Raw genomic sequence first — 27801 nt, forward strand, 5'->3', positions numbered from 1 at the left:
AACCGGCCCTCTCGACCCATTTGTGGATTTCCTGTCAGTCACCACATCTCAACATGCAACCATTGTATTAGCTATAATCATAGTATCATAGAAATAATACACGTGCCAACTCTTGCATGTCATCATAATAATATAACATCATTGTTAATCACCACATTCTCATGTTATAAAATCTACTCGCAATTCCCAGATGCTTCACATCATAATATCCTCATAAGTTACAACATCAACATATGAACATCAAAGACATATCATTACATAATAAATGAACCACATGTCAATATACCTCATATCATAACATCATAATCCCTATGCATATCATATTAATCATGAGCATACTACATCATTATCATAACAACTAAATAAATAAGAACTATATGTGCATCATTATCCTCATACCATCATATCATGAAACCTAATCCTAACATTATATTCAACAACTCTATTTTGACATAACAGTTAACTAAAACCATAACTGAAATCATAGCGTATGATTTAGATGTATCAATAAATTTAAACAATAAGACATGATTTATATGCTCCATAAAAGTATCTACCTTAGCTAAGTTATGCAATCCTATCTAGTTCACCACACAATTTAATCAAAGGAAAGTCATTAAAATAGCATTTGCATCTTCCCAGGTAGCTGACCCTGGGCTATATTGGTCCCACTACTTTTGGTTGACTTCTTCTAGTTATTTGTGAAATCCTCACTCGCTCATCTTAAGTATCTTATCTATTACTCATTTCAATTCATCCCCTCATTCTATGTTGGTCATAGTTATGACTCATGAGGGCTACCATTTGTTATTTTCATTATAAAATTTACAAATTCCACCTTTGCCTTTATCCCATAGGGTAACTTTATCAAATCTACATTGCTAAATTGCTTGTTTAGTTATAACATCCATTTTCTTAACCTTGGCGTAAGAATATGAATACTTCACATAAAAAGTGTTTCATTGGACAAACTACATCTCTCCTTTATGTAATATTTGTTAATATAAAATAATTTCCTATTCCTATAAATCATAATCGAAAAATATAACCTCTATTTACATTATATGTACTCCATATTTAACATTACTTTTAATTTAATTCATAACTTTATTTAACTCATATTGACGTTATATAACAACCCAATATATTTAAGCATAATATAATAATATCAATATCACAAGCAATATTTAACCTATAGATAATTTTTTTATATATATTATATTTAATATGAAAGTTCATCACACACATTTACCCTATTATCTATACACTACCTCTTTAATTATAATTAATATATTCTATTAAAAAAAAATATACTTGCTTTTATATATCTTCATTTTATACCTAAATTACTAATTATACCATTTTCCTAAAATTTATATTTTCAAAATATTAAATAAGAAACCTTATATATTTATATATCAAACTAATATATCACAAATAATTTGTCAGTTTAAACTTATGAATCTGTAACTTTAACTATCCAAGCCAATATATAACTATAGTGATTTTTTGAAATCGTGGCAACTAATAAGATAATTCTAGATGCAAAAATAATATGTCACCAAAATTACATTGTTTAACCATTGCAAAGGCTGTAAGAACCATCGAGCTTATAACGACCCGTACCTAGTTTTTATTTAGACAATGTGATTGTAGTTTCCATGTGGGAAAAACATGTTTCTAATTACACTAAGGCTTTGTTCGCAGTCAAGACCCAATAAATTTAAAAAATAATTCGCTCTGATTTCAGTAATAGTAGCGTAAAATAATTGAAACTGAAATGAAAATAGTTAACTTGAGAAAAAGGAAAAAAGGAAAAAATTTACGTTGACAAATTGCAAATACAATCAGTTGTTGCAGTGGGATAGAAGAGGTTTGAGAAAACTTTTATTGCCAAAAGGCCGTGAGCATACAAAACTGTCCAAATTTTGGCTAAATTAACCTTACCAGAATGAATTCAATAAGTTGGGTGCATTAAACTTAAATATTACAAAACGAAGCAGAGGACCACATTTAACAAGGAGCCATTGGATGCAAATATTACATAGTAACAAAATAGCTATGGGGCCAGTTTCTTGACTGGCCTACATGCTGCAGAGCAGCGACCATTTGCATCCATCTGTCCAGGTATGACAAGAACGATTATGAACTTAAAGAAGCTTTATTTGAATGAAGATGCTAAACAGAAATGCACAAAATCATTTAGGAACAGGGTTTGGAGATACAAAGTGATCGAATTCAGCCCTTTCAATAATGCTCAACCACAAATAAACATTCTGTTCAATCTTGACTGAAAAATTAATTGCCTAGACTGAAAAATATCTTTAAATCTTAAAACCAATAATTCATATAAATCGATCTTTAAACCTTAAAACCAGTAATTCATATAAGTCGCTCAAGGCAGGCAGGTACTCTCAGCCGTAAATCATTTCACAGTGGATGCAAATATTACATAGTAACAAAATAGCTATGGGGCCAGTTTCTTGACTGGACTATGTCAGAAGCACTTCTTGCTGCATCAGTTGCATCAGCAACAGCAATTCCTATGTCTGCCTTCTTTAGCCTGCAATCGTTTAACAATCTCGTACTTATGCTCTGCAATGACCAGTCAAAATCAGGAAGGATATGGAATCAAACACTAATTAAGGAAATGAAAAAATAAAAGTATCTGAAAAAACACAGAAGTAAAAGATAATTGTTGCTCACCAGGGAAAACACCAGCAAAACCATCAGCCTTCTCTATCAGTTCATCAACTGGCGAAGCTGCAATTGATTCATCTTTGTCCTGACCTAGTAAAGAGGATGATGGATACATGTTTGTACCCATGCCCAGTCGGCGACCTGTCTCCTTGGCAATAGCTAATTGATCTCCTGATGAACATTTGCAAGTAAATAGTTAAATGTCAGCTCGCTGCATTACAAAAACAGTAGTGAAACTGATGACACCATAACCTCACCATACCTGTGATCATTTTGACATTTACACCAAGATTAAGAGCCCTTGTGATTGTTTCAGCACTGTCATGGCATGGGGGATCAAAAAGAGGCATCAATCCAATAAAATGCCAGGGCCCTCCTGGACTCTCCTTCCTGCCCTCTGGAACTTCTTGCAAACATTTTGAGATAGCTATAAATATATACATAATCAACAAGAAGAGCTTATTGGGAAGATTCAGCACACGGATAAAGCAAAAGAAGCCATATTATTAACCTGATATGCAACTGCAAGAGAGCGAAGTCCTCGTTTAGCAAACTTGTCAATAACTGTATGAACTCGCCGGTCAATTTATGGCTTATTATGTGCGAGGTTAAGAATCTAGCAGAAAGTATTTGGTCATTTTAGTTTTAATAGAATGTGTACAAATAAGTTTTGAAGCACTTTCTAAACAATACAGCCCATTACCAAGCCTAATGAAGAAGGTCAAACATCCAAAGAACAATACCTACTCTGGAGCACCTTTACTAACTCGATGCATTTTCCCTTCATTGTCAATATAAGTGAGAGCTGTCCTCTTGTCAGTTGGATTAAAAGGAAGAAAATGGACCTCTTGAATGCCTGCCCGCGCCTTTTACATCCATGGATATTAAAACCCACAACAAACGATACAAATCAGTAAAATAAGCATAGGCCTGCTTATCAACTAAAATTTAATATGATGACATAAAAAAATACTTGCCTCCTTAGGATCCGCAAGCATCCCAACAATTGCCGCATCAATGGCATCTTGATTCTCTGTTCTGGATGCTCTTGTAGCCATCAGGACAACAACATCCTTGTCATATCCTTTCGTGAAAACCTATTCATGACAACAATTAGTAATTGATACTTGTTTGAAGGAAACTAACAGGACCCTAACTAGCCAATTTGGTACAACTGCAGTATCACCAAAAATTATGTATTTATGAAATAAGAGAAAGGACAAAAAAAGAATCAGAAGTCCAGAATAAATACCAACCTTTTGGAAGTGGCCAACTTGGTTTGTACTGTCCACAATATGTGTTGCTTTACCAAAAAAGGTATGGACCCCAGTAGCAATGACAACACATTCAAGTTCACCCTGTTTGCAAGTAGAGCCAGAATAAACCCCATCGTCAGGACCCTTTGTTACTGGTAATGACTCACCAGTGAGGTCAGACTACACACATTCAAAAATATTGTCATAAAACGTGGCTCAGGAAAAGTACCAAAACAGTCGAAGTTAATCCCAGAAACCATATAAAAGCATACCGAAAATTCCAGCACTTGTAATCAGAAATAAGAAGTAAAGAAAAGGATTGGATTAAGACCTGATCAATCTTTAAAGGATCTCCTTGAAGAAGACGCGCATCCACAGGAACAATATCTCCAAGTTTGATGCTGATTATGTCACCAGGAACAAGCACCGTTGCATCTTCTTCACTCCATTGTCCATCTCTGAGAACCTGTTAAGTTCAAAGTCTTAAGTCATTGACTAAGGAATTTAAAACTGCAGCACCCATGATCTTAAGAGGATTCTGAACATCCAATTGCATGCTTCCCCGCAAAACCAAGGATAGAAAACTGAAAATATCGGGGCTGCCACTCATACAAAAGATAGTGAGCAGTCCTTGCTCTTTGGAGCCAGCCGAGTCATCAGTGCCGCAGCAGCATTGCCAGCATTGTTTTCCTCTATGAAACTTATGGTAGAGTTTATAACAAGCAATGTTAGAATACCAACAAAATCTTGCTAGTCAGGAGGTTTTCCCTGCAAAGATACAATTTACATGATTAAAGCCTCAACTAAAAAGAGCGGATAGGGTATGCCCTGACTGATACTGGCTACAAGAGAGAAATATTGTGACACGGTAGAACAAGAAGCCATCTTCTTTTCCGATAATATGCACAGGAACCATAAGGATGAAGTAATACTGTGAACTACTAAAAATACAATAGAGGGGAACGATATCCAATGGGAGAGACCAAATGCCACACTACTATTTACTATCAAACGAACACAGAAAACACAAAATTAGCAACAATACTAGCAAATATTATTAATGATGAAAAAACAAAAGAATAACCATGACCAATTTGCCAAAAAAATACAATTATCAGAAGGAATGGCCAAACTTTAAAGATATGTGTTTAGTTCATGGATTGATCAATGGGGGTATATTATCCAAGCATGTTGAAGAGTCAAGACAGGCAGACAGACATGTTTGATAAACTGAATGCACACATTGTAGGCCCGACTAGGAAAAGCCCTTGCAGAGAAGAAAACACCATAGAAAAAAAAAATAGAACATATAAAAGTAACAACATGATATTTGTGGTGTAAATAGCCAAGAGTTTTCAAAAACAGAGAAAATATGGCATTAGCAGTATATCAACAGTTGTTTTACCAACGAGAAAGACAAATCACTAGTAATGACTGAGACTGCAAAGAGACGAAGAACCCGAGATAGAAAAATGATGAGTGCAGCGACTGTGCCGACAAAATATATAGAACTAATTACATGATATTAGCAATGAAGCTTGATAGCTGCTTTATAATAGAATCAACGAGGGGAATTAGAAGTGTATGATGCTTACTCCTCCATTCGCCATAGCAATGGCCATCACAGCTGCGGCTTCCATAACCCATGATAAGGGGTTCCACATAAAACCCAAAAACTTGAGAAATTTGCTTTCCTGCGCACCCAAAAGACGTCATGGAGTTAAATTTAATCAATTCTTGACAATGTTCAAGTACTCCGCATAAACCCCAAGTGCATGAACCTCTTGGCATAAGCTATGACAAAGGATCCCTCATCGGAAGCCTAGGCAATATACTTTCCTGTAGCCTAAAGATTTGATGTTGCAGTATAAGCCCGACCAAGCTAAGAAAACGTATTTATTTTAAAGAACGATATAAGCCATGGAAATTACACTGTGCCTGTTCATATCTCTAACCGTGAAAGAAATCGCTTCACAGTAGAACCAAAGAATTTGCTTTACTCTGCATACCTCAAGGCTCAAACAGCCTTAGAAATTCAATTCCCCGTAGATCTCAAATCCCAGCTCAACTCCAGAACTGAGCTCAAAATTAGAAATATGTCGAAGCTACCCTTACCTTTTTCTCTTTGAGCTTGTTGTATCCGAATATAGTGAGCCTCTCCTGCGTAGCTTGGCTGCTCAAACCCTCCTTGCTGCATCTTAGATTCTCAAAAACCTCCTCGATGGGAATATTTTCCTGCATTAGCAAACCTCACAAAATCAATCTCAAAGCTCCATAGAAACACCTGGTAAAAGACTCAAAAGGCATTCAAGTCCTCCTTACCAAATCCATAGCTTCTTTGTTAATGGCTTCCAGAGTCGCAGCCTTGTCACCCATTTCCGCAAATCGGGTTTACTCACCGCCCCGGCGCCCACAAGATACACACATGCAATCCAGCGATCAATGCATCACCGAGCTCTATTTGCTTCGATATTCCAATCACCAAACACTTGAGCTGAGGAGATTCGAACTAGGGACGTGAAAAACAACGTTGGGCTTAAAAAAAACCAGTAGAAAGATGAGATTTCAGTGGATAGAAAGAAATAATGTGAGATGTGGAATCCGATATAGAATATAGGATGAGTTTCCAGGTGTCCAAAATTCACTGTTATTGCTTTTATTCTCACTCACCCTTTTCACCGTGGCCTTGCTACAAACCTGGGCATTACGTGACCAAAATATATCCGTTCATATACATGAAGTATGCTAAGTCTACTTGCTTGGCCTATCCAGCAAAGAAATCTGGAGTGACAACAACACCCAAAATTGGTAACCATGGAAGGTAGGTGCAAAATGAAGATTGCTCTTCTTCCACCCTACCTTACCAAACACCAACCTCCTTTTGTCGTTAAGGAACGTGCTAATCCTGCAGCAAACATATGCATCCATCTGTCCAGGTATGACAAGAACCATTATGAACTTAAAGAAGCTTTATTTGAATGAAGATGCTAAACAGAAATGCACAAAATCATTTAGGAACAGGGTTTGGAGATACAAAGTGATCGAATTCAGCCCTTTCAATAATGCTCAGCTACAAATAAACATTTTGTTCAATCTTGACTGAAAAATTAATTGCCTAGACTGAAAAATATCTTTAAATCTTAAAACCAATATTTCATATAAATCGATCTTTAAACCTTAAAACCAGTAATTCATATAAGTCGCTCAAGGCAGGCAGGTACTCTCAGCTGTAAATCATTTCATAGTGGATGCAAATATTACATAGTAACAAAATAGCTATGGGGCCAGTTTCTTGACTGGCCTACATGCTGCAGAGCAGTGACCATTTGCATCCATCTGTCTTATGCGGTCTAGGATGATAAAGAAGACAAGAGCCGTTGGAAGCTGATATTCCGAGTTATATTCAATGGCTTAGTTTGCTCTTTCACTGGCGGCTTAATGCACTTTATAATATAATTCAAATAAGAGACTTTGGATGGCATATTGAACTTTTGAAATAGGAATTCAGTCATTCAAAACTATCATCAACATGATACTTACAAGTAGTAAAGTTGAACTCTGAACTATGTGTTCAACATTCAGGGCATATTTCCAAATTATTGTCCGGAAATAACTTACTCAGACCCTGTAAATTTGACAAAATGCACTTTATAATATAATTCAAATAAGAGACTTTGGATGGCATATTGAACTTTTGAAATAGGAATTCAGTCATTCAAAACTATCATCAGCATGATACTTACAAGTAGTAAAGTTGAACTCTGAACTATGTGTTCAACATTCAAGGCATATTTCCAAATTATTGTCCGGAAATAACTTACTGTCAACAATAATATTTATCAGATTTAGGTCTGATATTCAGAAGTTTGACAATGTGTCCTCAAAAATGTGACTTGTTATAGATTTCCGTAGATTCCTATGCTCCTAGTTGGAGATGTTATTGTTAGTGGCTATTTCTTGGTTTCTTTTTTCTTTGTGCTTCTACTTTTAGGATGTCCATAATCAGAAGGGTCATGAGAAGAAGTGCTAAGAGAAACAATGCTGCCAGTTGAGTAAGTTGGCTGATGCTAATGGATTCCATGTTATGTGAAGCAGAGAGATGTATGTCAATATGTAGGTGGAGAAGGAAGTTATGTTTTGTAGGCAAGAAATTAGACACTGCTTTTGCCAATTTATAAAAGAGTTCAACGTGTTTGCAAGCTGGTTTTAAATGTGAATGGCACTAAGTTTTTGGGAATATTTTACTGTAGGCAAGAGGTAATCATTTGAAAATATTGAAAGACAGTGGGTAATGGATGTTTGTATAGGCTTCTTCATCCTCGTGAAACGAGCGTTTTTGGAACCTATGCGCTAAAAGAGATGCAACCGAGAAGTCCTGTAGAACCAAATAGGGAAACGCGTGCAAGATTGCAACACTTGAATGCGGGATAAATTTCTGACAGGTGAAGTAATAAATACATATACGGACTGATTTGAAATGGAGTTGAAATACTTCAAGATCAGATGGGAGAGGATATAATCCAATATGAAGAGCATTTATTGGAGCAAACCGGTGTTAAAATGTTTTAAATGCTTATTACCTAACGTTGTTGTGGTATTTTTGCGTCTAGTCTTTTCAATCTTGATTTCTGTTATGGCATGCAACTCATAAATAGATATACTGTCCGATTTGAAATGGAACTGAAATAGTTCACCTAGAGCTGTTATGGCATGCAACTCATAAATACATATACTGTCCGATTTGAAATGGAACTGAAATAGCTCACCTAGAGTTGTCAAATCGACGGTGATGTGCGGAATTTGATATGCAATTGGTGCAGTTAAGTGAGTACTGCAATATAAGCGTAGGGTTGCTTATTGAAAAGAAGTGGTCACCATTTTTGGAAATCATGCACGAAAGGATATAGCACCCATTTTTTGAAAATTGAAAATTGTACTATTTGTTTCTGAGAGGGCGAAAATTAAGGTATGGTTACGAATTTTCTGACCATGGTGACGCGACGTAGGCGCACTTGAGAAATGCACCAATAAGTGATAAGATGCCTTAAGAGCATTTGACAAGAAACTGGGGCATAAACCACCACAATATAGTGAGGGTTAGGAAAAGGAGTTTCTGAAAATGAACATTTTCTCATGCTTGGCCTCAAACTCTTCATGGACTATGAAGCATGGAAAAAACCTAATCTGAATGTTGACAGATTACTAATATTCATGGCAAAAACCTAATCCGAATGAAAAGGAGTTTCTGAAAAATAATACTGTTTGTCATTGTGCAAACAATTTGAGGGCATAATTGGTACAGGTATCAGACAATCACAACATGATCTCTAAAGATTTGGGAGCCTGGAATTTTGCCCAGCTATAATTCCCCTGTAATCGTGGCACACACCAAATCCCGTCCTTAACAACCACAGATCTGAACCAGAAACGACAGAGCCTAGGCACAGAAAGAAAGTTTTGTTTACAGTGATGCATTATGTGATGCCAAAGAGAGAAATGTTGTCACTGGATTTATTTTTCAGCACGAAAAAAACTGTATAATTGTAGTCATGGGAGGAAACAAAATACAACTGCATTATCTCAGATATATTGTCAGAGAAATATGACTGATGGGGATTTGGCACATTCTATAAAGATGACTAAAAATATGGACCATATGCAACCTATATTGCGATAGTTACATTGGGTATGGAATCAATAGGACTAGCAAAATAACAAAAACTTGATGAGCGCATACCTTAACATTAACATAGAGTTAACCTGTTGTCTGAAATTAAGAAAAAACATACCAGAAATTAACAGTATTGAGAATCATATATCCTGAAAACAAAAATCTTGAACCTAGAAAACCTCAGGTTCCTTTAGAGCTAGTGTAACCTCTCTCTTGAGAAAACCTCAGGTTCCTCTATGTATCAACGGCAAGATGCAAGGATAATGTTTGAAATTTCAATCGATCACAGACATTTAAAAGAAACAGGCACCATGATTCAGACAATTGAAATAATATGTTTACTAAATAACAGTTCCAAAGATAAATAAAAGATATACTTAGTTGATAAACCAGTTAGAAGTGGATCAAACGCACACCTCAATATATGTTTATATAGACCAATGATGGAAGGCTAGAAACGAGACGAGGAAACATCAAAAGAGTGTAGTCAATCAAGTCTACTTAAGAAAGGAAAGATTAGACAGGCTAATTGAGCACCAGACAATGCATCACATATTCACTGTTTGAGCTAGCATTTAGGAGGCTAGACAGAATCACTTGAAGCTGTACTGCTTCTGTGTTGATTTTATGAAGGCCTTTCACTCTGCCTCTTTATATGTGAATATTGTGAAAGAATAACGCATACCAGAATACTGCGGTTTGCAACAGGTTGCCAATTGAAGTGCAAACGCTGTCAAATTGAACTGGACCTCAACCACTGTAGCAATTCAAATGTATAAAAGCAAAGACAAACTGTATTGTAACAAGGTAAACCGTAACAAAGTAAAGACAGAGCTTTTAAACAAGTTAAAGACAAAGCCTTTAACTAGACACTTGTCACACATGCAAAAAGAAAGGTATAATACAAAAACATATTTCAAACAAGTAAACTACCGTGGAGCCCACAACTTTACCAGCTGCCTGCCTCTCGTCCTTCATGCATACCCAATGTCTTTACCTCTGTCTCTTTTGAATGTCCAACATTACAAGGCTTAACCCTGAACTCGGGAATGCGCCAGATGACCGAGAAATCGCATTTACGGAGCGGTTGGGGGAGGGCTGACCTAACTCGAGGTCTATTACAAACAAGGGGAGGCTACTCAGAATGTTCTTTTTTGTTCATTGAATTACAGTCAATTTAACTTAAAATTAATGTTTTGAAAAAGTTTTTCCTTTGAGCCAATTTTTATTAGGTCCGACCTCGTCCATATCGACATAATGCTTTAACTGTGATATTTTACTTCTTAAAGCCCTTGTAAGCATATAATTAGGTTACTTCCATTCTTTTTTCCAAATATTACTTGTATACACTTCACTTGAGGATTTTATGAGTCATCTATACTGAATATTGCCCATATATTTTGTTCATGATTATGGACTAATGCCCTATTTTCAGATTCTTTTTGCAATTTCCCATTTCTACAAGGGGTTGGAACCTAGTACTAGTTTGTTGTTCATTCTATCATATTTTTTAACATGGTATACATGCAGAAGAGTAGTTATGCATGATATGCCATTTTGATTTATGATAATATGTATGTGTTAATTTATGCCATTTTAATATTTTTGCATACAAGAAGGGCTTGTATGGGTAATCATAATCCTCCACTGTCCGGTTAAGACAGTCATTCGCACCCGCTTTCTCAGTAGGGACGACAGGGAGTCGGTTGGAGATTCTCGAGTTGCAAGGCCTGGCATGTTTGGGATTTCCCCCCTCGCGTTCGGTACATCGGTCCTGAACGCCTTGGCCTATATATGAGATTCTCGACAGAGGGATTATAGACAGGGATTCATCTCGGTGACTGAATTCCAAATCGGTAATAGAAGGTAGTGAGAACGGCTAGGTGTGTGCCTTTGTTTAGGAAGGGAATCCTGGTGAAAGCTTCAATCTTGTAGCAAGGGCGATGAATGGGGCATAAGCTTAATAAGCAGAAAGATCTAGCTACCGAAAGAGAGGATGAAGCCGATGAGACGGTTATAGTGGCTTTTCCAGCAAAATAGGAAGTCCTTGATACGGGAGGGCGATGCTTTTCAAGCTGCAGGGCAGGGATATCCACGGCTCCATGAGCGACAACCTCAATGGCCAAAGAAGGCTTTTCTTCTCTCTGCACGAAAGAAGCGAGACATGTGCTTGCTGTGAAACACATTACCGTGAGGGCCTGGTCTAGCTAACCAGCGGCTTCTGCGAGATTATCAGTTTCGCTAAAAAGCCACTTATAGAATAACAGAGGTTTTGCATAACTGAGTGTAAAGAAACCCCTTCGAGACGCAAGCCAATACTATCAATCGACTTGAAGCGTCATAGGTCCTGACATAAAACAACAATAAGATATCATGGAAATTTGCAAGTCTGAACAACCCTCAAATAAGTTATTAAACTCTAAATTGCTGGGACTACTGAAAACAGGTCGAAAGTAGCACCTGGAGGAAACAAGCACTTTGTATAAGCATGAGAGGCCCTCGAGAAGATTAGAAAACTTGCCCAAGAACCAGTCAGGAAATTTACCTGCAAAAAAATATTCACCACACTGGTGGAATCAATTAGTTTGTTCTAGGCATGCAACTAAAAAAAACATTTGCTAGAGTTAATTTTGTAAACAAAAAGCCCCGCTTACTTATGTCGGACCTCCCGTCGCCGTGTTGGTCTGCATGTAGCAAAGGGTGTCAGTGTACTGCAGTCACCCTCAACACAACCACCGAAGACTTTAACTGAAAAGAAGGTAGTGTGTCCGCTCATGGAGAGGCAAAGACCATACCTGGAATTAACAACAGAACTTGAGGGAGTTTGACTGTAAGATTCCCCAGAAAGCCTGTGCGGTTGATGGACCTGCAGTCACTGCCTTCAATTCCGTTAAATGTCCAAGCAATAAACATGGAAGAACTGAAGGGTTGAACAAATTTCGGAATAGGAAAACTCACCGTGGTGTAGCGACTAAATGGCAACCTCTAGTGTTGAACTCACAGTGAAGGAAAGTGTTTGAATACAAAACCTTAACGCAAGTTGCAGAGCTAACCTTCCATGTCGGCACCATTTTGCACCTGTGTAGGGGAAATCTTCTTCTCGGTACTCTGCGATTTTGAACTCTCAGCTTGCAAAGGCTCATTTCTGGTCTCCACGTCGCCGGGTTCGTTAGGCGTTTCATCGTTCAGAGGCCTCCGAAACGGCGACTGCTCAGCTTTTCTGGAGGAGCTTCGGCTCAAGGTCTGTGGAAAACCGGGTTCGCTTGAAATCCGCAGTGCGGGGGATTGATGTTGAACTACTCTCCCAAGCTGCTAGTAGCTGCCTTCTGCAGAGAATTAATAGCCCGAGCGAGAGACATCTGGCACTGGCTGCATGCAAGGCGCTCATGCAGGGCACGGAGAAGAACATGCAGGAAAGGAAAATAGGCACCCTGAACATAAAACTTACGGTAAAATATTTTGTCCCCGCTGAAATAACATCGGGGCACGTGAAGCGTGTAATAAGACCTTCAATTCGCAACTTTGGTTATAAATTTCTTACACCGAAATTTGCAGAGATAAACTTTGGTTAAACTTTGATAGTGCACAAATTTTTTTGGTCAAAGGACCGGTTAATGTATGGTCAACGCCCTATCGATCGCTAATAGTCCCAGGCAGGGACTAATAAGATAAATTATATGCATCCAAAGTTAAAACTAACCATTTTTAGCCATCCATCATATGTCCTCCAAAAATAGTGAAATTAGTCATTTTAGCGAATATCCGTAGAATTTTATCCAACACATAAATAATGAACTTCGTATCTCCGTATTATAATTTTCATGTGGCAGTGCCACTTAAAGTGAGATCCCAACTCCACAAGTTCGTAGTCCTCTCGTGATAAGAAATTAAAGGAAAACTTAATTATTTTATGAAATAGAAAATGTTTTTAAATGAAATAAGGGGATTTAATTGGTTGTGTTTGTATATGTTAAAGTTATGTAAAATAAAATTTTCTAATTCAAACTTCTAATGCCCATCTATCAAATTCTGCATAAAAGAGAGCATGCATAACCCAATGCACTTGATTATAATGACATGTAAATTTAAACATTGAGTAATTATTTTGGCATATATAAATTACACATAAATAAGTTCTTTTATTTAATTTGTTTTATTAATAATAATTATTTTATTTTATTTTAATAGTATAACGAAAATCTTTCCTATATCTATTTTTTATTTTTATTTTAATAAAAAAAAAAAAATATTTTTATTAAATATTGTTCTTCTCAAGATAAAACAATATATTAGATTATTTCTCTATTTAATTAAATAATATCATAGATATTTTTAACCAGATGAAGAATTCAATTTACATATAGATTTTTTTTTTAACTAAATCAAACATGCGTGCCAAGGGTCATAGGCCGCAAGGGTTGTAACTCACTCTGATACCATATGTAATAACCCAATTAAAACATGTAACTAATTAGATCAATTATGTGATTTACAATCAACACACCTCTCTTCATAGAATTTTTAAGAAATAGGAGCAAAAGCAACTTACCTGTAGCGATGATATTCCTTACTTGTAATTTTGGAGTTGAATGTTATTTGAATCCTGCTAACCGCAACAAAGTTTTGGGGACGACTCTCCACCCAACCGTAGGCTCAATTGCACAAAATCTTGCTACCACTGGCCACCCCTGAGCCCTCAATCAACGCACTACTGCCAGGGAATCCTTTGTCTCACAACATTTTTCTCCCAGGAGAATGGATGATGGAATCATGGAATGATGGAATGATCTCTCATCTTTCTCACCGTCTATTAAATAGAGAAAACATCGGAAGGGGAACTGCATGCACACACTCCATGTGTCAACATGCAACTTTTATTTCTTTATTTTAAATTTAACTTAATTTAGTAATTCTCTTAATATAATTCTTTCTTATTTTATCATTTTTACTTTTTGATAACTTTTCTTATTTTGACTATTTTTATAGTTCTCTTAATTTAACTCTTTCTTATTTTCTTTCACTTTTTGTTAACTTTACTTATTTTTACTATTTTTACAGTTTATTTTTATTTATATTTATTTAGAACTCTAGTATTGTTATTTATTTATTATTATTATATTTTCTTTATTATTTATTATTTATTTACTATTATTATCTTTTCTTTATTGTTTATTATTTATTTTCTTATATTTTAATATTATATTATAATATTTCTTATTTCTTATTTTTTTGTTATTATTAGGGGACATTATAACTCCAATCATATTAGTATGACATATTTTGAAAGCATTCATTCTAAAACTCAAATTTTAATATTAATATTAATATTGTAGAGCAATATTCTTTTGTATTATGTTTATTTAGTTTTCTATTTTTAAATAATATCCATCTATTCTTTTTTTGCTAATGCAAGTGTCGATCCTTCTATTCATAAAACCGAAAAATAGTGTACAATATTTACAAACGTCCCCCCCACGCTAGAGCATCGGAACTTGGGGCTAAACTTCAAAACCTTACAAAGAAAAATCACCGAACTTATGAGGAAAAAAAAAGAAAAAAAACCCACAAATACAAACAGCTCCCGAAAAAACCCGCGGAAGCCACCAAAACCCCTCCCCTGGGAAAGCCCCATTAATCAGAGTCGTCCATTCCGCAATAAAACCAACGGCCGCGGAGGAGATCGCTCCACAAAGACGACTGATGTTTAACGGTCCATTCCAACCAAATAGCTCGATCAAACTCCACTATTGATCCAATCAGCGAAATCAGACGGCTGGGAATAAAATCGCACCCATCAAGGTACTCTGACATTAGTGCACGATAAAAAGCAGTTTGCGGATCCAGCCCCCTGCCACGTGTAGGAGGCTGAATGGTATCACTGCGAAATCTCAAAAACCATTTCCATTTGAAAAGCGGTGCGAAAAGCCGAAAACCGCCTAGGAGGCGGTATACCATACCAAACCCCTGAATTCTGAAGAATCTGGTTGCCGAAAAAACTGAATACATCCCTCGCTGATTCTTCGTCCATGCCTGAACCTGGAACCCAGTAAAGATAAAAGGCTTTCCACTGATCAACGATCTGTGATGTCCGTTTTGCTCCCCCTGATGAACAAAGATATCCCTCTTGCTGACTCTGAGAATTTCAGTGGCTAGTCGTGGTTTGCTGCCCGCCCTAGAACAGATAAAAAGATGTTGATGCCGCATACAGAGGACCAATCATTTCAAGCTAGCCTCCATGGCTTTGTATCTAAACACTTCCCTATCTTCTTCTGCTTGCTCGCCACAAAGAGCTTTCAATCTGCTCAGACGCAACTCTTGCCACTTCATCGAAACCATATCATTTATGCAGCTGACCCCCTGGTTGGCTAGAAGATCCGCCAGCTTATTTGCTTTTCTGCGGACATGGTGGAAACTGACAGTACGAAGACTTTGGAGATGACCCTGAATTCTATAGAAAACTTGAATTAATTTCCAATGATTGGAGACTTTCTCCGGCGCTGATCCACTATTTATTTTTTTTACTAAATTAATGACTATCTCAGAATCCGCCTCTATCATCACATTGCAACAGTTTTCTTGACTCAGAAAATCCAGGCATTGTTCCAAAGCCATTAGTTCAGCTATGTTGTTGGTGGCTATTCCAAGGTGACAATGGAAGATGAAGATAATACTTCCTTCTGCATCCCTAAGGACTCCTCCATACCCAGTTGTTCCCGGGTTTCCTTTAGAGGCCCCATCAATGTTGAACTTCAGATAACCTTCCGGGGGAGGATGCCAAAAATCCTTCTTCGTATCCATAGATATGACCTTCCTATCTAGGCCCTGAGGAGTGAGCCCCTGCATCCTCAGTTGTCTGAGAATATTTAAATCCACATCTGAGGGGGATTTTTCGGGATGTTACAAATAGTGGTTCCCACAGTCTCCTTTAGCTGTTTCAGGATTATCTCAAACAGGCAGTGTGGGGGATTCTTTTCCTCCTTAAAATTTCTTTTGTTCCTCTCCTTCCAAACGTTCCAAATAATAAAGCTTGGTGTAAGGGCCCAAGCTGAGTTGAGAATTTCGTAATCCGAAAAATTTCTTCTCCAATTTTTGAGGGTGCTAATGATGCTTCCTCTGTCCCTGTCGGATTGCTGAAAGATGGTGGCAAAAGTGTCCCATATCCCGGAGGTGAAAATGCAACTGTTCAGTAGATGCTCCATTGTTTCCTCTTGAGCCTCACAGAGCTAGCATCTTGAAGGCCCCAGTACCCCTCTCCTCCTAATGTTGTCCCAAGTTAGGATTTTCTTACGGTATACCAACCACATGAATAGTTTTATTTTCATCCACCCTTGATGCTTCCAAAGGTTCTGCCAGATTTTGTCCGGTACCTGGGGATCCAGCTCAAGGAGAATGCCTTTTGCTTCCTTAAGATTGAAGGTGCCCTCTTTGTTATTGCCCCATCTTAGTTGGTCTTGCCCCCCTGCCACTAAGATCTTTCTTTGTTGCAGCTTTTTCATGAGCGCTTCTGCTTTTGTTTCCAAGGGATTGTTATTTCTGTAGTCTATGTCTCTCCAGATTCTCCACTTTTTCGTTTGCTGAGTATGTTTCCAGAAGTCCTTTACCTTAATTAATCCTTGGGAATCTGTCTCATGCTTAAGGTCGAAGAATAGTTCTTTTAACAGAATTGGTTCTTGTTGCCACTTATCTTCCCAAAAAAGAGCAAGATCTCCTTCTCTAATTTCCCAGAAGCTGTTTTCTTGTATTAGGCTTCTATTCTCCCAGGCTTTGTTCCAGATGTGCGAGCCCTTTATATTCCCTGACATTCTTATGAGATCACTGGTTTGCCATGAGCTTGCGTATTTTTCCTTCCAGATATTTGCCCATTGAGACTCTGGATGCTGAACCCAACGCCCCCATAGTTTGGCCCCTAAAGCTTTGCTGAGAATTTCCTGATCATCCAATCCTAGTCCTCCATGGTTCTTGGGCTTACAAATTTTCTCCCAAGACACTAAGGCCCATTTTTTCCTAGACTCCTCCTTACCCCATAGGAAGTTTCTTTGAATATTTCTGAATTGTTGTAGTACTCCTTTTGGAGCTGGGAGGGCTGATAACATAAAAATAGGGATTGCTTGCAGAACAGCTTTTGTGAGAACCAGCCTGCCAGCAAGATTTAAAGATCTGATGGTCCATTTAGAGACTTTATCCTGTAGCTTGTTGATCAAGGGTTCCCAAATGCTTTTGAGCATCGGTCTAGCCATAAGAGGAATTCCCAAATATTTTGAGGGAAGGGAATCCCGTTGAAATCCTAGGATTCTGGAGATATTTTTCTGAATAGCAATATTGGTATTGAAGAAAAAGATTTTTGATTTGGAAAGATTAACTTCCATACCTAAAGCCAAGGCAAAGAGATTAAGAATTTTTTTGTAGGCTGAAGCTTCTTTGACTGTAGGGATTCCCTGTAGCATTGTATCATCTACAAATTGTTGGTGAGTCAGGGCCTGACCATTCTCAGATAGTTGCAGACCCCTAATCTTTCCCATTACTTTAGCATGCTTTATTGATCTTCCCAAACCTTCCATCATGAGGATGAAAAGAAAGGGAGAGAGCGGGTCTCCCTGTCTGAGGCCTCTTGAAGGACTGAAAATCTCTGAGGGAGAGCCATTAACTAATATAGAGAAACTGGAGGAAGTCACCAGCGCCATGACCCACCTGATCCAGTTGTGATCAAATCCAAAGGTAATGAGAATTTTCTTGATGTAAGTCCAGTTTACTTTGTCATAAGCTTTGGCTATATCCAATTGCATGATCATGCCTGCCTGTCTCTTGCTAGATAAAGAGTGAACCACCTCTTGAGCTTGAATAATGTTGTCCAGAATTTGTCTGCCTTCCACATAACCTTATTGTTCCCCTGAAACCAGAACAGGAAGTAAAGGTTTGAGTCTATTAGCCACTACCTTGGATATTATCTTGTAGACCACATTGCAGAGGGCTATGGGTCTATATTTATCCGGTGTTTCAGCAATGTCTTGTTTGGGGATCAGGGAGATGAAGGAGGTATTGAGCGCTTTCAGGATGGTTCTGCTCAACCTGGAATCCTCCACAACATGCACTATATCCTGTTTAACAATATTCTAGAAAGCTTTGAAAAAATCCACATTTAAACCATCCGGGCCTAGTGCTTTTCCATTCTGCATATCTTTGAGGACTTCACTAACCTCCTCTTCCGTTACTTGCCTGTTAAGGTTGAAATTATCTTCTCTGGATACCAGTTTCGGTATATTACTAGTTATCTCCCCGATGAAGTGCTCTCTATCTGAATTGTTCTCTCGAGTTATACCTTGGAAGTGCTGGACTAACACTTCTTCAATGGCATCATGGGATATATGTAGCTCCCCCACCTCATTCTTGATCGAAGAGATTCTGTTGTGAGTCCTATTAGTAATGGTGGTTCTGTGAAAAAACTTAGTGTTGCGCTCTCCTTCTTTGAGCCATTGAACTCTAGACTTTTGTCTCCAAAATATCTCCTCCTGTTTACATAGATTCTCCCAATCTTGATGATATTTATCCACTTGTTCACTTATGGCTTTTTCATATCCTTCCGTGATCAGAGCTTGGTTGAGAACCTGCATTTTGTTTTCAACATCTTTTTTCTCCTCAAAAATATTGCCAAAATCCTTCTTGTTCCACTCTTTCAGCCAGAGTTTGATGTGCTTGAGTCTTTTGTGGAGGAGGAACATTCTTGTCCCCTGAATCTGTAAATCTTCTGCCCACCATTTTTCAATATTGCTGATGAAATTTGGGTGTGACAGCCAGATATTCTCAAATCTAAAAGGTTTGTTTCTGGGAGTTCCAATACCCTTAATCTCCAATTGAACCGGCTAGTGATCCGAGCCTCCAAAGGGAAGAACTCCCGCTGTTACTTCTTTATCTGTCAGCATGAGATCCTCAAAGATGATGAATCTGTCTAATTTTGAGGCCACAAGGGACTCTCCTCCTCTTTTATTATTCCAAGTAAAGAGGCCAGTATTCCTATTAGTGTCTACGAGATTCATATTGTCTGAAAAGGTTTGAAATGCTAAAGAGTCTTTACTTAGAGTTCTAGTTCCCCCTTTTTTCTCTGTAAGAGATTTGATCATGTTGAAGTCACTTCCCATGATCTAGGGTATATCTGCATGTCTGTCTCTGAGATCCACAAGGGAATCTAGAAACCTGAGTTTATCATCTATTCTCTGAGGCCCATAAACGTTTGTGACCAGAAAAGTATCCATGTCTCCTACCGGTTGAATAACAACTGATAAATAATTCCTAGATGCCTCGGCATCCAAAATGCCTATTTTTTGGGGGTTCCAGAGAGTGAGTATGCCCCCCGTTGTGTTCTCTGCTTTAACTTCCAGAAACTCAAATCTACTGAGCCACTTGCTATGAATTTGTCTTAATTTTTGAATGGAACATTTTGTTTCTTGGATGAAGATTATATCTGGCATCTATTGTTTCATTCTATTACTAAGCAATCTTTGCTTTCTCTTACTCCCTAGACCTCTAATGTTCCACGATGTAAACTTCATTATTAAAGATTTGTAAAAGAGTAGCTGGCTAGGTCTTTCATCTTACCTAAATCAATCATGAGCTTTCCACACTCTATCAAGAGTTCATTCTGCTTTTTCCTGCCCCTTTTCCTACCTAGGTTTCTAGTGGCTAGTCCCAGAGTCATTTTCATCATTTTCACCCCTCTGTCATCCTGCTTATCGATGATTATTCCCCTCTCCAGCGCCTTAGCCTGCGTTTTCCATAAAAACAACTGTTGTATTCTATTGAGCTCTTCTTGAGGTAATGAATCTACTCCTCCCTTGGTTCCCTGAATCAAGAACCCTTCTAGATCTAGGTTTTCTTTGTCAAGAATTTCCTGTAGTTCATGGTCCTCCAGGTCCATTTATTTCTGGTCATTTCTTGATCCATCTCCTATTCTGCATCACTCATTGTAGCTTCCTTCTGATAATCACTATCCCGTGTTTGTTCCAGATTTTCATTTTTCGCCTTTTCCACAGGACTTCCTTCCATCGCTTGATCTTCTTTTGTGATTTCTTCATCTTCCTCAAGCACTTGGAATTTGTTCTGACTTGTCTGTTTTCCTTCATCTTGATGTTGTTTTGGTCCTCTTTTACCGCCTTTACCGCGATTCACCACTTTCTGGAAGTTGTCTGTATCCTTTGTTGAGATAGTTTTCCTCTTGTTTATTACTTTACTGAGCGGACAGTCTCTGAAAAGGTGTCCATGTTCATGACATTTGCGACATCTGAACAGAATGTGCTCATAGTCTACTATTTGTACCCATTTTTCATCAAAAACTTCCAAGATTATTTCATCCGGTAGAGCCCCTGACAGATCCATTTCCACACATATTCTGGCAAAGGAGGTATATTTTCCCCTTCTTGTGGATTCAGAAGCTTTAACAAATCGACCTAATTTGTTGCCTATGGTGGCCAACGATTCATTTTGCCAGTAATCAAGAGGTAGAGAATAGAGCCTTACCCAGACCGGAACTGAAGAGAAAGTTTCCTGTTCTAGGACAAAATTCATCATCCATGGCTGCATGTAGAGTCCAGCTGCCGCATAGAAGTAAGGCCCTCCTTCAAATACTCTGTCCTTGTCTTCAATATTCGTGAAAACCACAGTAAAGAATCCCTTTGACCCCAGATGTAGGTCAATACTCCCTTTAGGTTTCCAGTGGTATTTGATCCATGATTGTAAAGCTTTTTCAGTGGGCCATAATCCCATGAATTTACAGATGATGGCATACGTCCTCATATGATCCCGATGCGCCTGCAGAGCTGGATCATTTAAAATAACTCTGGGTGTTATCTCTGTTTTTGGTTTGCAGGGTCCCTTTTGTTTTTTGTCTTTAGCTCCTTGATTTTTGTCTTCTACCTCCTTGTCTTTTGTGCCATTTTTTTCCTTATTTATGGCTTCTCCTATCTCGTCTTCCATGTTTCTTTTTCCTTCCTCCTCAATACCTCCCGCATTTTCTAGAGGTTTTTTGCCTCTGCTGGCTATGGCCTCCTTGAAGGAGGGAGTGGAGCTCCCTCCTCTGCGGCCCTCCATCTGGTTCACCGACTGCAACTCTCATAAACCCTCGTTGTTCACTCTCACCTTCATAAAAGTAGTCAATCCATAATTCAATAATATCCATCTATTCATTATGATAATAAATTCTCATTTTAAAATCATCAATATTAATATGTTTCCATATAGTAATTATTACATAATTTCCCTTATCCCCAAAACATTATTGTCATAAAGTGTATGATAGCTATTATCATTATAAAGTGTATTTATTATAAATCATTCATTAAACTTATGATTCAAGTATAAAATATCAAGTTGGATATAATGCATATGGTCATTCCATTATCACCGTTATCAACATTATTGATATACTCCAAAATGTAAATGTTGTGGTTTATGAATTCATTTAAATTTCTAAAAATGTTTCTATTTAATCACATTTTCATAAAACTCACTCCGTCTACTCAAATTTATATCTACATTCCTTTAAAAAATCTCATAGCCATAAATATATAATATAATTTTCCATCCGTAAAACAACTAACTCATATCCCTTATAAATAAAAATATTCAAAATCCAATTATAAATTAATCATAATCTCAATAAACCTATTAACAATTAACCATAATCTCATAAATAAACAAACTTATATTATAATTAACAAATTCCTCTTAATAATTCAAAGTCATAAATTTTACTTCTAACTACAGTACCTAGTTAAATTCAAACAACAAAATGTAAACTATTCATAACCTAATTCTCTTCATAACTCCAATAACCTACTCTTCATAATCATTCTGCATTTTATTTCCTTTATTCATTATATTAATTGATACTATTATTCCTAACAAAAGAGATGAATGATGAAGTCACATAATGAAATTCAAAAGTGTGTCTTCCATGCACAAACTCAAAGGTATGTTTTCCACTCACATGTGTAAGTGTAACGAAAAAAACAAATTAAACTTATCTCAAATGATATTTATTAATCACGTGTAACCATGTAAAATTCATATCTACTCCATGAATTTTTATTTATTATTTATGAATAATATATGAATAATAAATTTAATTTAATTTAAATTTAAATGTATATTAAATTTTATGAGGATTATTTATATTTTAACTAATCATCAATATTATTCATAAATTTATAACTAATACTAAAGTATCATACAATTCAATTTAATAAAAATAACAAATAAATTAAACCAACACTTCACTCTCCTTCTGAAGTTATTTAACATATCTCTCTTTGAGGATAGTTGTAATAGGTATTTCCTTTATAAATGAAGCTAGTTTAACATAGTCCTCTCAACTAATAACAATATAAATCAATCTAGTTTAATATAGTCCTCTCAACTACTCTCTCAACTAATAACAATGTGGTGTAGTTTAGTTTGGTTTTTTTGTTTTTGTTTTTTGTTTTGTCTTGTTGTTTTTTTTTTTTCTAAGTTGGATTTTAATAATAATTTTGTAAGTTAAATTGTGGTTTTTTTTTATTTAAAATGTGTTTTTGAATGTATAAATAGATTTAGCACACTAAAAAAAATCATAACTCAAACTTGTGATTCTAATAAATTTTTATTAAATTTCAAACAAAATTCATTAACAAATATACCAAAAAAACTAATACATAAAAGATTTAAATTACGACTATCAAAAATATTAAAATTAACTATTTCAATAAATATTACTTTAATTGTCGTGTTTTTTAATGCTATTATTATTATTTTAAATATTGTTCATAGGTGGTCACTACATTCACGGGAAAATTAGGCAGATCAAACCCGAAGGGGTAGATTAAACCCAATGGGATCCATAGGAAAATCACGCAGGTCAAACCCGACAAACAAACCCGAAGGGGTAGATCAAACCCAAACGGATCTACAACAAACCCGAAGGGGTAGATCAAACCCGAAGGGGTAGATCAAACCCAAAGGGATCTACCTGTTGACCAAACAAGTAGGGCCTAACCCCAAGGGCATTGAGGACATTTGACCCCGTGAACCCGTGACCTCCCGATTGAGAAGGTACGTAGCAGCGTTAAGGAGATTTGACCTCGTGATCTCCCGATTGACAAGGTATTTAGTTGATCAAACTAATCCAAACAACCCCGAAGGGGTAGATCAAACCCAAAGGGATCCACAGGAAAATCAGGCAAATCAAACCCGACAAACAAACCCAAAGGGGTAGATCAAACCCAAAGGGATCTACAACAAACCCGAAGGGGTAGATCAAACCCAAAGGGATCTACCTGCTGACCAAACAAGTAGGGCCTAACCCCAAGGGCATCGAGGAGATTTGACCCCGTGAACCCGTGACCTCTCGATTGAGAAGGTACTTAACAACGTCAAAGAGATTTGACCTCATGACCTCCAGATTGACAAGGTACTTAGCTAATCAAACTAATACGCATCGAAAAAATTGAATGCATAACCTCCTAATAGCAAAGTACTTTAACAACAAAACCTTGACTAATTAAACTAAACTTCGAAACTTATTTTATTATTATTATTATTTTATTTTAACAATAACCAAAATTACATTCTTATTCAATAAAATGATTATTCAATATGATATTTAACCTAATCATAAACTAATTATCAGTCTAATCTTTAACCCCAATCATAAACTAATAACTAATTACTTTCAGTCTGATTCATTTACCCTCTTTTTCAATTATTGAATATTATGACCTCTGGTTAAAAAGAAAAATATTATTCTTTAGCAGCCCACCAGGGTTATAGATTGAAACACATAACATGAAATAATAATTACGACCTGCAATCAAGGTCAACTTAAAAAAGGACCCGAACCCAACCCGAAATACTGATAAAGTATTCTAAACCAAATTATTTAAAACACAATTAATAAATATCACAACAAAAAAATCCGTATTCCGCGCCAATGCCAAAAAAGCAACGAAATCGAGGCTAAATAAAAAACGCGCGGGCGGTATAAAAAATCATAAACTTCACTCCATCGGAAATTTTCCAAAAAAATTCACTTAAAATCAATTTGAAAATTAACAAAATCATATCCCAAAGTTAATGCGATAATTCTGTTGTGGCCACCGGACTCTCTTTTCCCATTACGATGGCGGTCCATCTTCATTGGGGTTTGTTCGTTACAAATATTTGGTTAGCATTTTGGTAGCAAAGTGGCAGCTTTGGAGTGATAAATAATTACAATGTGAATTGAATTTTAAAAAACTGACAATTGAACTTATTGAATTTTTTCCCCAATTTCAATATATGCTTATCTGTAAATATAATTATTTAAAAATATATTAAAAAATTTAATAATTTTTTTTCCAAAATTTTTCATTTAAATTTTAAACTAGGAAAATATACACATCTCCATATATGTAAATTACTAGAGGATATTATTGAAAAATATAGTAAATATTAACATGAATGAATCTTAATAAAAGTATATTGAAAAAAAATCAAATCACTACCCATGAACTTTAAACTAGGTTGAAAAAGTTTGAAAAACTTTTTCAAATAGAACACTTTTCATGTAATATTTTTCTAAATTATATCGAATGTAACATTTTTCTAAATTATATCGAATTTAAAATTGAAGCGGATAATTATGGTTCATCATGTATCAATAAATCAGTACCAACGAATTTTAATGAAAATATATTGAAATAGTAAATGTTTTTAACAATAATAAAAGTTTGTTGAAAAAGTGTGTAGAATTTTTTCAAATAGAAGTTTTTTCCAATGTAATTTTTTAAAATTATATTGAATTCAAATTTGAAGAGAATAATTATGGTTCAAATTTTAATGAGTAATGATTAACATCATTTGTTTATTAATTTAGATTTATTTTAATTTCAAATTTATTAAATATTGAGAGAGATTTAATTTCTTTTTTCTCTAAAAGAGATTGTTATTTCATGAGATTTGATCTTTTTACGTGTTTGTTAGCTTCAAAGTTAAGATAAATCAACATTGGTTTTATACACCTTATTGGAAAAACCATGGATTGTTAAAACCCAAAGCCCAAAAGCCAGTAATAGTGAATTGACTATTTTACCTCAATTTAATTTTCATTATTAATTGTCTCAGGAGCATTAACACCTAGTTAGCCATTTTTTTAACTATATCCAAGTGGGTGATGAAATTCTCCAAAGTGGAAAAAATTCCCTCAAATGTTTTATACAAAATCATGCAATTTGATGTAAATACAAGTATCCAGATTCTAGAAGAATCTAGATGGTTATGTTATTTTTATGAGTTATCATTATAAGTGGGTCTTTGTAAAGATGACAAATATCAAGCTAGAGGGCATTAGGAAGTTTTAGAGATAAAGACAAACATCTCAACAATCTAGATTTTGTTAAGATATCTTCCTAACCTGTAATCATACATATGTAGTTACAGAGGGAGTAAGAGTTCGCAGGGGTAAAGTAGGCCCAAAGAGCTCAAGAGAGAGCACAAGTGCTTGAGTTGTAAGCCCATGTAGTCTCTATAAATATATTGTTATGGAAATTCACTAAATCAGTGATTATGATGTCTATTGTGTGTTCAGTGTGTAGCCATTGCCCCTTTGGAACTATGTTAAAAATATATGATATTATTGGCTCATGTGTGCTATTATCCCCTCCAACGTCTGCATGCCATCTTCATAGTAAGGAAGACACGAACCCAATACCTAATTAGATGAGAGATATAAAGCACGGGTTTGAGGAATCGAAGAGGGTTGGCGAGATCTAATTTATACCTATGGAAGAGCAATCGAGGTGGATCATAGTAATTGTTGAGATCACATATGAAATCCAGTGTTGAAATGCCACATCGACACTGTCTTAGATTGAGAAAAAGTAGAGTCTCGAGATCCTGAGCGATGGTCGAAGACGTAAGGTGAGGGAGTTCCCTATAGTTATAAGCCTAATTTTCCAACCAAATGTTAAAGAGTCGTCTATGGAGGCAGAGGAATTGCTTGGACGGCCAAAAGTGGCCAGAATCTGGGCAAAAAAATTTCAAAAAATCTTGTAGATGCAATGTTTGAATCATGTTTTTGATGGTGGAAATGGATTCAACACCATCAAAAACCTCTAAGGCACCTAAAATTATGAAGTTTGACAACTTTTACTTGGATTTACAAAAATCCCTGCCGGATTTTTTCAAAATATGGTCGGAATTTCCATAACTTTCAGGGAAAAAAAGCATAATCGTTAGACTACGACAAATGTTAATCCCAGTCACCAGTGCAAGAAATTGACTGAGCTCACAAGTAGATGTGAAAGCTGAGAGGGATACTAGCGTTTGAAATGTGGATATTGGCATTTACGTTGATCGTGACTGTTGAACTAAGGCCCCATGCCGACGAGAGCCCCTAGTCATCAACAAGTCATTTAGACCATGGGCGGGCCAAAGTACTTCGTGTTTAAGCCTTGTTGATTACACCGTTGAAATAAAAAAAGGTTAATAACTGAGACGGAGCACCCAAAGAATTGGGTCCTATGGGATAGACATAGGACAACAGGCTGGATAATGAGTGCTAAGGCGCCACAAGGAGAGGAGTAGAATTTATGTTGCATCAAGTGGTATCAAAGCTCAATAACACTCTTCGCGATTGAGAAGAAAAGCAAGTGATTGTGCAAATGAGGAGGTGATTAGAGAAGAATTGCAACCAAAGATTTGAAAAAACTGCTTGTGGAGGAGAGAGCAAGCCAAAGAACTAAAACTTAGTGATAAATATTTCTAGCCAAGCGAGAAATGGAAGATGACAGTTAGAGCACATTAAAGCAAGGAATGCAACAAATTGCAAAGATTTCATTATGAGGAGACTCTGCAGGTAATCCTGGTCTTATGGTTCTATTTTAGCCTAGTAAAGAAGCTGACAAATTGTAGGTAGCAACAGGAGGAAGAGAGTTGTGGTAGAGAACCCTTGTAGCAGAGGAGATGCAACAGGACAAAGAAATTCCTCAAGAGAAGTGAAGAGAATAGGATCATTTCTCAAGGAAGGTGGGCAAAGTGCAACATCCATAACACTAGAGAAGGCTCGAGAGGTTCTAGAGGAGAACGTGTGATACCAAAAGGCCAAGCCAGAGGAGAGAAGCTTAGTGAGGTGTCATGTGGACTCTGTTTGCAACTCACAGTGAACATAGAGAA

General features: G+C 36.5%; 1 pseudogene across 1 annotated transcript; it reads right to left on the reverse strand.

Moving 5' to 3' along the window:
• Window positions 1-2448: 2448 nt before the first annotated feature.
• Window positions 2449-6516, reverse strand: LOC149189888 (plasma membrane ATPase 3-like; annotated as a pseudogene). Its single transcript, XR_016255613.1, has 12 exons — window positions 6279-6516; window positions 6072-6191; window positions 5552-5650; window positions 4569-4724; window positions 4288-4422; window positions 3957-4136; window positions 3678-3797; window positions 3444-3566; window positions 3215-3316; window positions 2963-3110; window positions 2707-2871; window positions 2449-2595 (listed from the first exon to the last, which is right to left on the reverse strand). The product of XR_016255613.1 is annotated as a plasma membrane ATPase 3-like (transcript).
• Window positions 6517-27801: the final 21285 nt, after the last annotated feature.

This window comes from Pinus tabuliformis, chromosome 3_1 (genome assembly GCF_031772625.1).
Source record: "Pinus tabuliformis cultivar Carrire ecotype Pingquan chromosome 3_1, CPIR1, whole genome shotgun sequence".
Classification (NCBI taxonomy): Eukaryota; Viridiplantae; Streptophyta; class Pinopsida; order Pinales; family Pinaceae; genus Pinus; species Pinus tabuliformis.